The following is a 13,372-nucleotide window of genomic DNA, read 5'->3' on the forward strand; positions in this document are numbered from 1 at the left end:
TTGGTAGGAAGGGTAGGAGATAAGAAAAGATAATTGGTAGGGACATTGATGATAAATTTTTTATTTTATTTAATTAATTTTTTAAGCCACAACCACAACCTCCCCTCCCTCCCTGTCCTCTTACTACCTCCTCTTTCCTTCCCTCTGCTCCCCTCCTCAATCAATGCCTCCTCCATAATCCTCCATAATTGCTCAGAAAGGGGCAGACCTCCCATGGGCTTCAGCAAAGCATGGCATATCAAGCTGCCATAAGACCAAGCACCTCTCCTTGTATATAGGCTGGGCAAGGCAATCCAGCATGAGCATTAGGTTCTTAAGAGCCAGTCAAAGCACCAGGGACAGCCCCTGCTCCAATTGCCAGGAGTTTCACACATAGACCAAGCTACACAACTGTTGAATATATGCAGAGGCCCTAGCTTGGTCCCATGCAGACTCCCTAGTTGTTGGTTCAGACTCTGTGAGTTCCTATGAGCCAGGCAAGCAGTTTCTGTGCTTTTCCTGCCATGTTCCCGACACCCCACCCCAACCCTGCCCCGTTTCCTACAATCCCTCCTCCCTCTCCTCAGCAGGACTCCCACAGCAAGCAAGACCCAATGTTTGACCTTGGGTCTCTGAATCTGCCTCCATCAGTCACTGGATAAAGGCTTTCTGATGAAAACCTGGTAGTCACCAATCCCGATTTCAGGGGATGGCCAGTTCAGGCTATGCATCCACTGCTGCTGGGAGTCTTAGCTAGGGTCATCCTTGTAGACTCCTGGAAGTTTCCCTTGCTTTAGACTTCTACCCAACTCCATAAAGTCCCCCTTCTGGTAGTCTCTCTCACCCCTCTTCCTACCTCCCAACTCGATCCCTCAAGTTTCTATGGCCACCTACCCCCAATCCAACCATCAAGGAAGAAAGTTACAGACCAATTTCCCTCTTGAACATTGATGCAAAACTACTCAATAAAATAGTGGCAAACCGAATCCAAGAACACAACAAAAAGGTCATCTACCATGATCATGTAGACTTCATCCTAGAGATGCAGGGATGGTTCTACACAGGAAAATCTGTCAATGTAATCCACTATATAAATAAATTGAAAGAAAAAAACACATGATCATCTCATTAGATGGTGAAAAGCCTTTGATAAAATCCCTTCTTGATAAAAGTCTTGGAGAGATCAAGAAACATACCTAAACATAATAAAAGCAAGATATAGCAAGCCGACAGCCAACAGCCAACAGCCAACATCAAATTAATTGAAGAAAAACTCAAAGCAATCCCACCTTTATTAGGAATAAGACGAGAGTGTACACTCTCTCCATATTTATTCAATATAGTTCTCAAAGTTCTAGCTAGAGTAAAATTTTATATGTGTGAAATCATAAAAGGATCAGTAATAAATAAAGTGTGAACTAAAGAGCTATGACTTTGTAAACCCAACTACGAGCATCTTTAAGTGAAGAGAATGCTGGAAGTAGGATTGAGACTGGGAATTGTCTTTGCTGCAATTGATGAAGAAAGGTTTAGCAGTGCAGGACAGTCCTCAACTTCACCATAAGTTACGAAAACAAACAAGACAGTAGAAGACACTGCATGTGCTCATGGCCAGATCTGATTCTTAAGTTCTTTTGTGGTCTGGAACAACCTGGTTATTATGGATTGAATAAACCTTGAAGGTTCTTAGATAATTGCTTGATATCAAGAAAGTTCCCAAAGAGGTATTCCAAAATCTTTGCTGTATTTCTTTGTTCAATTTGTCCTGATGAAATACCACCGACTCTGCAACTCAAGCAACAGAATTTCATTTGCTCACAGTTTTGCATGCTGGTATTCAGAGCAAAGTATCACTAGAGTCTAAGGCCTTCTTCTTCATTTACTAATGACCTGGCTTCTCCCTGCATCTCCACTTGTTCTTCCCTCTGGGTATGTCTGTGTTTTATTCAGACTTTAATTGCTGTGATAAAATGTCTAAGATGACAGCACTAGAGGAGGAAAGATTAATTTTGCCTCAGCCTTTCAAAGGCCCATGGTGAGCAGGCTTCCACTGTAACAATGGTGGTCACATCCTTGTAGCCAGAAAGCAGAAAAGAGGAAAGGAAGGGAGGGAGGAAGAGAAGAAGACAGGGAGGGAGGGAGGGAGAGAGGGAGGGAGGGAGGGAGGAAGGGAGGGAGGGAGGGAAAAAGAAGAAAGAGAGGGGTTAGAGGGAAGGAGAGCAGGAGAAGAAAACAGGAGAAAAGAGGAGAGAAAGGAAGAGATGGAAAAGATAGGGAAGGGAAGGAAAGGATAAGGAAGGAAAAGGAAGTGGAAGGGAAGGAAAGGAAAGGAAAGCGACAAGTTACCTCAGAATGTACCCTAAGTGACCACTTCCTCCAGCTAGACCCACCTATCAAACTTTCTAGAACCTCCCAGAATAGTGCTACCAGTTGGGAACAAGCCTTCACCAGGTGAACCTTTTGGAAGAATGCTTCCTATACAAATCACAATTTTGTTTCTTAATTTCCCTTTTAAAAGGACACCCATCATATTGGACTAGAACCAACTCCAATTTCATCTTAATTCAATTACCTCCATTAAACATCTTCTCCCCAGTATGGTTACATCCCAAAGTAGTAGGGATTAAGTCTTCAGCATAGTAAATTGGTGAGGGCCTAACCCTTGGCCCAGGATACTTGCCAAGATACATAATTGGAAAATTGAGTGTACTTGAACGTCACAAAGATAAAACCCTTATTATTCTTAAGTTATTTGGTCACATCTTTGCCCAGTGCCAGCTTTGTCAAATCTAGTTTTGTGCCAACTTGCTTAGCTGCTTTCCAAATAAATAAGTAAATAAATCAGACTTAATTGAAACCCTTTGTGAGTCTTTCTCTATTCCCATTCATGTCACTGTTCCTTAGAGGATGATGGTATTTCTCCTAAAAATGTCACATGGATATTTTAAGCCTGTCTTGTAACTTTACCTATATTCTAATCTGTTGCTGTAGCACATACTGGTTACTTTTCCTTAATATTCTAATGCAGCTTTCTAACAAATCTATGTTCTCTAACATGACATATGACTTACTTACCTGTCCTGACCTGAATTTTCTGTCCTACTCACTATCCTGCCCCTATGCAATTATGAGACGAACGTGTCACTGACACTCATAAATTTCCATTTCCTTGCACATGCTCTTCTCTGCTTGAATGACCTTGCTTCTTGCCATTAATGTTTGGTCCTTCATTTATACTGTAGTCATTGAACGATGCCTCTGTCATGATGCATTTCTTATCAGATTAGAATTGGAGGTTTTACAACACACTTCATCTAAAGGAATCAGAATGTGTTGAGGATAAAGAGCAGACATCTCATAATTCAATGTCTAGCATATGACACATAAAATGCTATTAACTCAAGATTTATTAAATGAATGACTAACATATGGGTTTATTGGTTGATGACGTTGGCGGTAGGGCTGCTACCCTGTGAAACTGAGGAAATGTTCAGCTGTTGGATAAATGTGAAAATGATGCAAATCTGAGTTCCCTTGTAAGAACAATAGCAGCTGCATGTAGATAAGGAAAACAGAAGAAAGAGATCTATTTTCTGAAAATTCTTTCTCCTACTGAGACACTTACGGTTCTCTGCTTTCCCTTGCAGTTGGGATGTGTATGCATATGGTTGACAGTTTCCAGATGCTTACATGCAGCCCTCCCTTGACACCTGAAGTCTCAGCCTCCCAGATCCTGTTGCGAACTGTGACAAGCTTCTAGGCAGCAGGGACTTTTATTCTTGAATTACTAAAATGGAAAACTGGTCCCTGGAAACTAAGTTTTCCATAACCTATAACTGAGAGAAAGGAGTAAGGATTTGCTGACAAATAATAGACCACTCTCTTCACACAGATTGAAGGGTCAGTCAAGATTATGAAATTTAAAGGCAATTTTTATCACCATTACACTCAAATTCTGACATAAACTAAATTTTCTTTGAAACAAATAAATAATTATTTCTAACAAATCACAAGCCGTGTGCTTTCAAGGAAAAGGCAGAAGCCAGGTTCTCCATAGTTACAAATCATCCCAGATAAAGCTAATAAACATGGGAGAAAACCCTTGACCCTCTCACATAGTAACCTGGGAACACAGTTCTTATGTGTAGCCCAACTTCAGCACAGTACCCTGAGTTAATTGGGTCTCTGGGAAGCTCTATGAAGCTAGGTCAGGAGACACCTACTGGCAGCCCGAGTTAGTTCCCTGAGGCTGTCTTATGCTCATTATCTCTTTCTTGCATATCTGCCTCCAGGTTTCCCTAGAGCACTTCAAATCAATCATGACACAGGACAGCATTCTAGATCCCTCTCCCTACTCCTGAACGGTATGACTGGAGGATAATCCCCAAGCATAGTGAGTAGGGAAGCCAGAGAGTGTGCATGGGAGACTGGCAATCCCCAGGCAGATATATGTCAGCTCTCTCACATTAATTAGTGGAAACAGACAGAAGCTGTCTAGGTCTGCAGACCTGAGTGGGTGCAGTTTCAGGATTGTCACTCAAGATGAAGCCAGAGGACAGTGCAGAGGCTTCATGGGAAAGCTTAGCAAAGTGCTCAGAATGCCTGAGTCATGTCTCAACTTATCAAATAATCAGTAATTATTATTGAACATGTAACAACCATTTAGAGTAGGAATGATTCTATAAGGAATGATGTAAAAACACAAATAACTTGCTAAAGGAACAACTTAGTTTGGAGTATTTAAACACAGATATCATAGTTATTTAAGTAAAAGCTCTCTAACACACATTAGCATATATTAAGCAATAAAAATAATTTGTCTTACTGGAAAAGAGAAAACCTGTGCAAAAGATAAAGCCTGAGACTTGTTGACTGGATAAGCTAGAAGGTTCAAGCCTTTCAGATATTTCTATATTCTAATGCGCATTGTTCCGAGATCACCTCAATTCTTCCATGCCTGATTGCTCAAGGAAAAGACAGTACTCCCAGTCACACGGTCTTTGTCTTGTCTACTTTTTATATCACCTATAGTGTCTAGTAAAGTGACAGGCAAAAGAAAGTGCTGAATTGGTATTTTCAAAAGGAAGGAAATAAGGCAAGAAGGCACAATGGCAGGATGGAGGCAGAGGAGGCGATAAGGAGGAAAGGAAGATAAGGGATATTTTAGGGTTTTCCAGAATTATATAAAAAAGTATTTGCTGAGCCAAGATGCAGGTAGTAGTTTATAGATACAATTAAAATAGTCTTATTTTTAAAGCATTAGAGAGCTGTTATATACAGTTCTTAGTCTCCAGTTATATTTTCAGGTTAAACAATATTTATATACTTTCTACACTGTTATAACCCCCTGTCTAGAACCAGTCATATTCAATAAGCAAAACAATTGTGGGTCTGGGAGCAAGCAAATAAGTGTTCAACACAAAGTTCTCCAAATAGTGTATTAGAATATGGATCTCCTTCTTTCTCTTAGTAGATATGTAGATAAAGATGGAGTGGTACTAAACTAGACCTATTTTACTTAAAAGAATTGTGTGTGTGTGTGTGTGTGTGTGTGTGTGCGCGCGCGCACATGCTTTACTTTTTCGACATTAGAGAAATAATATGACAAAATATTAGTAAATATTGGACACATAAAAGTGAGCTTCATGCCAGGGGGTGGTGGCACATGCCTTTAATCCCAGCACTTGGGAGGCAGAGCCAGGCGGATCTCTGTGAGTTTGAGGCCAGCTTGGTCTGCAGAGCAAGATCCAGGACAGGCACCAACTACACAGAGAAATCCTGTCTTGAACAAAAAAAAAAAGGGAGTTTCATCATAGAAGTGAGTTCCAAAAGTCCTGCTCATGCGCCAGGGATGGATTCTGAACCTACTGCCAGGGGACCCCTTAAGCAGATCATGCTATACAACTGTCTGGCTATGTAGAGGGTCTAGTCTAGTCCCACACAGGCTCCACAGCTCTTGATCTAAATTTCATGAGTTCCCACTAGATTGGTTTGGTTGTCTCTGTAGGTTTCCCCATCATGATCTTGATGCCCCTTGCTCATAGAATCCCTCTCTTCTCTCTCTTCAACTGGACTCCTGGAGCTCGGCCTGGTGTTTGGCTGTGGATCTCTGCATCTGCTTCCACCAGTTACTGGAGAAAGGCTCTATGATGACAGTTAGGGTATTCACCAATCTGATCACCAGGGTAAGCCAGTTCAGGCACCCTCTCCACTATGGTGGGATACCTGGCACAGCCTTGAGGAATGAGAGGGGGCTTGGACCTGCCTCTATTAAATGTACCTCCCCATGGGAGGCCTTACCTTCTTGTAGAAGGGAATGAGGGGTGGGTTGGGAGGGGGGGAGGCTGGAGGGGAAGGAAGAGGGAAGAGGGGGATCTTTGGTATGTAAAATGAATGAAATTTTTTTTCTTAATTAAAAATAAAAAAGCGAGTCTCATGCTCATGATTTCTCCAAAACAGCATGGAAGAAGGAAGTCATGGCAGGAAATCATAAGTTCTCAGTTACAACATTGTTTTATTTCATTAATTTAGAAAGGAACATGAAAGAATCTCATCAACATAAACTATAGTACCCCTATCTAAGCCTGTCTCTCATACACACACACACACATACACACACACGCGCACACACACACACACACACACACACACACACACACACACACACACAGTATTTACGATCCATGTACTTTTTCTTGGATATTGAAGAAAAGAAGGGAGTATAGTGTTTACGGCAATTTAAGAGTATTATTGACAGTCATGGTGGCATACTGGAAATCTGTTATTCAAAAGACTGAGTAATCAGGATCAAGAGTTGGAGACTATCCTGGGCTACTTTCAAGACCTTTGTCAAACAAACAAACAAAATCAAAGACAAAACAAATAGAGTAAAAAAGAAAAAAAAAGTCAGCCTTCTTTCCTCTGTAGCATATTGAGTTTGCAGACTGTGCCAAGCCACACACAGGTCAAGGTTGTTATTGTGCAGGATGGGGTTTATTTGACTCGTCTGGAATAAAACCTACTTTAAGAGATCTCAATTAAAATTTAAAAGATGAGAAGGTAAAATACTGCTACTATGTTCAGAAATAGTGGTCCTTCTTGAAATCAGCACAACATGCCCAAATAAGGATGACAGTTTGTGTAACAGAGAGATCCTTTGTCAGATTGTTTATGCCTATATAAAAAGGAATACAATAGTCTTCGGCATATGCACGTGAACTACCAAAATAAAGTGTGAAAAATGGCCCGGGTTACACTGAAGCCAGTTTTACTGGCCAACTACTTGGCCAACAATCTTTTCAATAGGGTTGGCATGAACAATAAATATGAGGGCCAAGCAGATGTGGCTAGAGAAGAGTACAGTGTGAAAAGCATTGTTTGCCAATCTAGTTTTTTCACCTGTCACTTGGATGTGGGTCTTGTCAGAACTACAATTGACAATGAAGCTTTTTCAGACCTGAAGGGAGCTGTGGATAAGAGGCCTGTCTGTCCCTCATAATGCCAAATGATTTTCTGCTGATGGTTTTGAAAGCAAGGGATTCCTTACACAAGTACCTCTGAAGCACACGTGGGTTAGAGTGTTGCAGATTATACATGTTACTTGACAGAAGATGTTTAGAAGGAACAGTTTCCTCAGTACTTAAACAGCAGCTTCACTTGTTTCCTGGGTACCACTCCTGCCATACAGCAGCCCTTCCTCCCTCCCTCCCTCCTCTTTCTTTCTTTCTTTCTTTCTTTCTTTCTTTCTTTCTTTCTTTCTTTCTTTCTTTCTTCCTTCCTTTCTTTTCTTTCTTTCTTTCTTTCTTTCTTTCTTTCTTTCTTTCTTTCTTTCTTGTCTTTTTAAAATATTTTTATTTTATAATTAATTTAATTTTACATATCAGCCACAAATTCTCCTGTCCTCCCTCCTCCCACCCCTAGCCTTCCCTCCCAATCCACTCCCCATTCCCACCTCCTCCAAGGCAAGGTCTCCCCTGGGGAGTCAACCCAGCCTGGTAAATTCAGTTGAGGCAGGTCCAGTCCCCCTCCTCCCTACACCAAGACTGAGCAAAGTGTCTCAGCATAGGCCCTAGGTTCCAAAAAGCCAGCTCATGAACCAAGGACAGGTCCTGGTCGCACTGCCTGGGGACCTCCTAAACAGTTCAAGCTAATCAACTGTCCCACTTATCCAGAGGGCCTGATCCAGTTCCATGGGGACTCCTCAGCTATTGGTTCACAGTTCATGTGTTTCCACTAGTTTGGCTATTTGTTCCTGTGCTTTTTCCAATCATGGTCTCAATATCTCTTGCTCATAAAATCCCTCCTCTCTCTCGCCAATTGGACTCCTGGAGCTCCACCTGGGGCTTGGCCGTGGATATCTGCTTCCATCAGTCACTAGATGAGAGTTCTGTCATGACAGTTAGGGTGTTTGGCCATCCAATCACCAGAGTAGATCAGCTCAGGCACTCTCTTGACCATTGCCAGTAGTCTATAGTGGAGATATCTTTGTGGGTGTCTGGGGACCTCTCTAGCACTCTGATTCTTCCTATTTCCATGGTGTCTTCATTTATCATGGTATCTCTTTCCTTGTTCTCCCACTCTGTTCCTGATCCAGCTGGGACCTCCTACTCCCCTAAGCTCTCTTTCCCCCAACCCTTGCCCCCCATTAACCCCCACCCCCTGTTTGTTCATGTAGATCTCATCCATTTCTCTGTTGTTGGTTGTTTCCTGTGTCTTTCTTAGGGTCCTCTTTACTAGGTAGCCACCTTGGAGTTGTGAGTTACAGTCTGGTTATACTTTGCTTTACATCTAGTATCCACTTATGAGTGAGTACATACCATGTTTGTTTTTCTGAGTCTGGGTTACCTCACTCAGGATGATTTTTTCTAGATCCATCCATTTGCCTGCAAACTTCATGATGCCATTGTTTTTCTCTACTGCATAGTACTCCATTGTGTATATGTACCACATTTTATTTATCCATTCTTTAGTTGAAGGGCATCTAGGTTGTTTCCATGTTCTGGCTATTACAAATAATGCTGCTGTGAACATAGTTGAGCATATGTCCTTGAGGTATGATTGAGCATTTCTTGAGTATATGCCCAAGAGTGGTATAGCTGAGTCTTGAGGAAGGTTGATTCCCAGTTTTCTAAGAAAGCACCATATTGATTTCCAAAGTGGCTGTACAAGTTTGCATTCCCGCCAACAGTGTAGGAGTGTCCCCCTTGCTCCACATCTTCTCCAACATAAGCTGTCTTTAGTGTTTTTGATCTTAGCCATTTTGACGGGTGTAAGATGGTATCTCAGAGTCATTTTGATTTGCATCTTCCTGATGATTAAGGATGTTGAGCAATTCCTTAAATGTCTTTCAGCCATTTGAGCTTCTTCTGTTGAGAATTCTCTGTTTAGATCTATAGCCCATTTTTTAATTGGACAGTTGGGTATTTTGATGTCTAATTTCTTGAGTTCTTTATATGTTCTGGATATCATCCCTCTGTCAGATGTGGGGTTGGTGAAGATCTTTTCCCATTTTGTAGGCTGTCATTTTATCTTGTTGTCTGTGTCCTTCGCCCTACAAAAGCTTCTCAGTTTCAAGAGGTCCCATTTATTATTTCTCTCAGTGTCTGTGTTACTTCCAACACAGTTTTGAAAAGTCTTTAAACAAATAAAAACATGTAAAATCTAAGCAAAGAATTGGAAGGCATGAGAGAAAACTCAGTGGACAGCTTTCTTCTTTTTAAATCTTTATTTCTCTCCTTTGTAGCACTGAGGATTGAACCTTGGGCTTTGTGTACATCAGACAGTGTTTTCCCACTGACACATATCTCTGTTCTTCTTTTCATATTTTTTCATTTAAGACAAGCTCTCTCTAGGTTGTTCAGGATGGCCTTGAACTCACCCTATAGTCCAGACTTGCCCTGAACTTATAATTCCCCTGCCTCCATTTCTGTACTAACTGGGATTGTAGTCCCTCATCACCAGATCCAAATCTCAATGGACAACTTCAAGACTAAAGTCATAGTAGCTGAAATGAAGATCCTGATTTGTACGTAACAGTGGAATACAGATGACAAAAAATATAAAGGATCAGAGAACTCAGAGACAGATCAGTAGAAGTTGTCCAGTTTGAACAGCAAATAAAAAAAACTGAGAAAGATGAAATACCTGGGAACTTTCCATGTCAAGAGAAGAGCAAGTCACCTATATGTATGAAGTTCTTAGGTGTTCATATCTCCATTCAATTGTTTTAAATAAAGTTCAATGATAAAGTTTCTAAAAAAAACTGAGAAAGAAAGAAGAACAAAGAACTTTCTTAGAGATAGTTCTACTATTACCAGACTTATTCCCAGAAAATGGAGAGAGAGAGAGAGAGAGAGAGAGAGAGAGAGAGAGAGAGAGAGAGAGAGAGACTCCAAAGAGTAGATATGGAAATATAGCATATAGATATGATAGGATAATAGGGTGGATTGTTGAACCTACTTTTAAAGAGTAACTTGTTTAAAATGTTTTACATTGGTATAGATTTTAGTTTATTGATACAAATTTAAAGTTAATTTTGTTATACTGTATGTATATTTGTATTCTTGTTTAAGGTATTATGTTTATGCAGCTCATTTAAATTGTTAGGGATAATTAAGAAATACAGATTACTATTTAGTCTTTTATGATAATCAAACTTATAGTCATGTTGAATTTTCTAGATACACATAGATGTAATTCAATTAAGTATACACAGACATAATTCAATTAGGTAGGTAATCTTCAAATACTTCAAAGACCTACAGAATATGGCATTTACAATGTTTTTAAAAACTTAGACTTTCTGGACAATGAGACACATCTGCTCCTGGTGGCACCAATCTATTTCAGAGAAAATATGAGCATTGAAGAAACTGCATATGGAGTTAACTTTCATTGTGGCGAAAGTTAGCCACTGGGCAAGAAAATGCCCTTGAATTGACTGCTGACAGTATGCTATCCAAAATGGAGAAACAGGACACAAAACAAAGTACTACTGATCCTTGCCAAGACAAGTGTGGTTGCAGCTTTGGCAACAGGCATCCTCTGAGGCCAGGACAACATGGCACCATCACTGAAATGGCTTTGTAATCCGGAAAAGGTACAATGCCCCTTTCTTCAAAGGCAGCTAAACAGACAGTAGACTGATGGCTTCTGGTGTGCAGTGAACAGTAGCTAAAACAGTTATTCTTGAAGGAGTAACTAGGCTAACCTCGCAATAGTTGACTGGCATTTAATAAATAAGATGAAGCTATCCATAAGCCAAGAAGAATGGGAAGCCAAATTCCAAAACACCAGCAATTTCCAGAATTTAACATCCTGAAACATGACAGGACACTGGTGGAATTCAAGTTTATCTCGTACATGGAATACTCACACAGAATGTGAGGTTAAGCTGTAGGCCTTGTGTACATCCTGCATGCTAAGCCTGTAGGCCAAAGACGATGCCCCAACATGCAGAGAAACCTCAAGTGACTGTCCAGGCAGCTGGCTACTTCTGTCATAATTCGTTTTTTAGAAGTTGCTTGTTTGCACTTCCTGTTTTATTAGGTAATATTTCCTTCTCAGGTCTCTGAGGGAGTTGAAGATTAGATAGTTATAGTTACAATTTTCCTTGTTAAGAAATTCAGAAAAGAAACTCACTAAAAGATGTTAAGTGTATATTTGAAAGACATCATAAGGTAGTTTTCTGTTGGTAATATGTTAGGATAGAAAATGAATTAGGTACATTTTGAACTCACTAAAATGGGATAGATAATGGAATATTTTCACTGAATTTGTCAAATGCAAACGGACTAGCCATTGTTGATATATTTATTGCTTGTATATATTGTATATAGTGATTGTACTTATTGTATATAGTTTTTCTTATATTAGTTTAACTTTTTATTATGTTTTAAATTTTTATAAGACAATAAAGGAAAAATGTGATGATATTTTGTTTGCGTGTTAATAAATAAAGCTTGCCTGGAGATCAGGGAGAAAGGGACAGCCATTTTAAGTAAACAAAGAAGTCAGGCAGCACACGCCCTTAATCCCTTAGCAAGCAGGATCTCTGTGTGTTCAAGACCACACTAGGGAATAGAGCCAAGTGGGGGTGACACAAGCCTTTAATCTCAGTACAAAACATAGAGATCTGGAGGTCTGTACATACACACAAACAGTGACAGAGCTGTGTATGAAGGGGAATTAAAATAGCTGGGCTAAGAGCCAATGAGAGGGTAGAAAAGCAAAGCATATAAGCCTAGGTAGACAGGCAGTCACTCTCCTTAGAAGCTGCAGAGTTGGTGAGGTGAGGTTAGCTGGTGGCTTTCCGTATTTCCCCAATCTCTCTAAGGCTTTAACTCAAATTTCTGGCTCCAGATTTTCTATTAATAAGACCGCTTAGCAATTCATCTACAGATTAATGGCCTGAAAACCTTCCAAATTGTTGGTATGTTTTCCCATATATTTCAGTGCATGTGGGAATCCCAGACCCAGCACTATGAACAGGTAATATAACACAATAGGAATCCAACTGTGAATCCTGTCTGATCAAAGACTGTATAAATGTTTCTCATGTGTCTTAAAGATTACTTAGGTCTTACTCATCTTTCCCTTGGTCTGTGTCTGAGTAAACAACTACATAGTCTGTTTCTTAAAAATATCCAAAGCAGAATGCTATTTGGCTCTGGTGATTTCCTCTATTTCCAGCACCCCCTGACAGCAAACTATCATTGCTGCATTATGCTATGATTATGCTGGTGGTAGCAGTTTCCCCAAAGCTGGCTTTTTAATAGTTGAAAATCTCCAATGACCTAGAAGAAATTGAGGCCACCTTTGAAAATCAGCATGAAATCTTTCAAGTTGTGAGATTTTTTTCCTTGCTGAGCCATGGCTGTCCCTTTAAAGGATGAACAGAGGTTAATATGAATTTTATATACTACCTGTCACTGCCTATTTTTATGTAATATATATATGCAAACTGCTGTGTTTCTCAATTTCATACATATATTACATACATGTATATGTCTGCAGCTCATGCTTTCAAAAGTATCAGACCAGCATGAAAGTCATCAAAGGCTGTTTTTCCTGTGAGAAAACTGCATTTATGAAAACCGTGAGGGGTCTTACTAATACCAAGCAAGAAAAAATACAGTTAAATCCAAGTCATATCAGGAGGCCAGGCCATGTGACCAAGGCAAAAATTTCAAATGAGTTCTACTAAAAGCCTAAAATACACAGAGGGCTTTTACAGGTAAATAGTTACTTTAGTTCTCAATCAGGGACACTGTTGGAAGAAAGGACTGAAGGAATTTTTTTTTTCCCACAACAGGACTGCTAACAAAGGAGAGACATTATTTGAGCCAATGAATGAACAGTTAAAGGCATTGGAATTCATGTCACTGTTGTTCAT

Source organism: Peromyscus eremicus, chromosome 1 (genome assembly GCF_949786415.1).
Source record: "Peromyscus eremicus chromosome 1, PerEre_H2_v1, whole genome shotgun sequence".
Lineage (NCBI taxonomy): Eukaryota > Metazoa > Chordata > Mammalia > Rodentia > Cricetidae > Peromyscus > Peromyscus eremicus.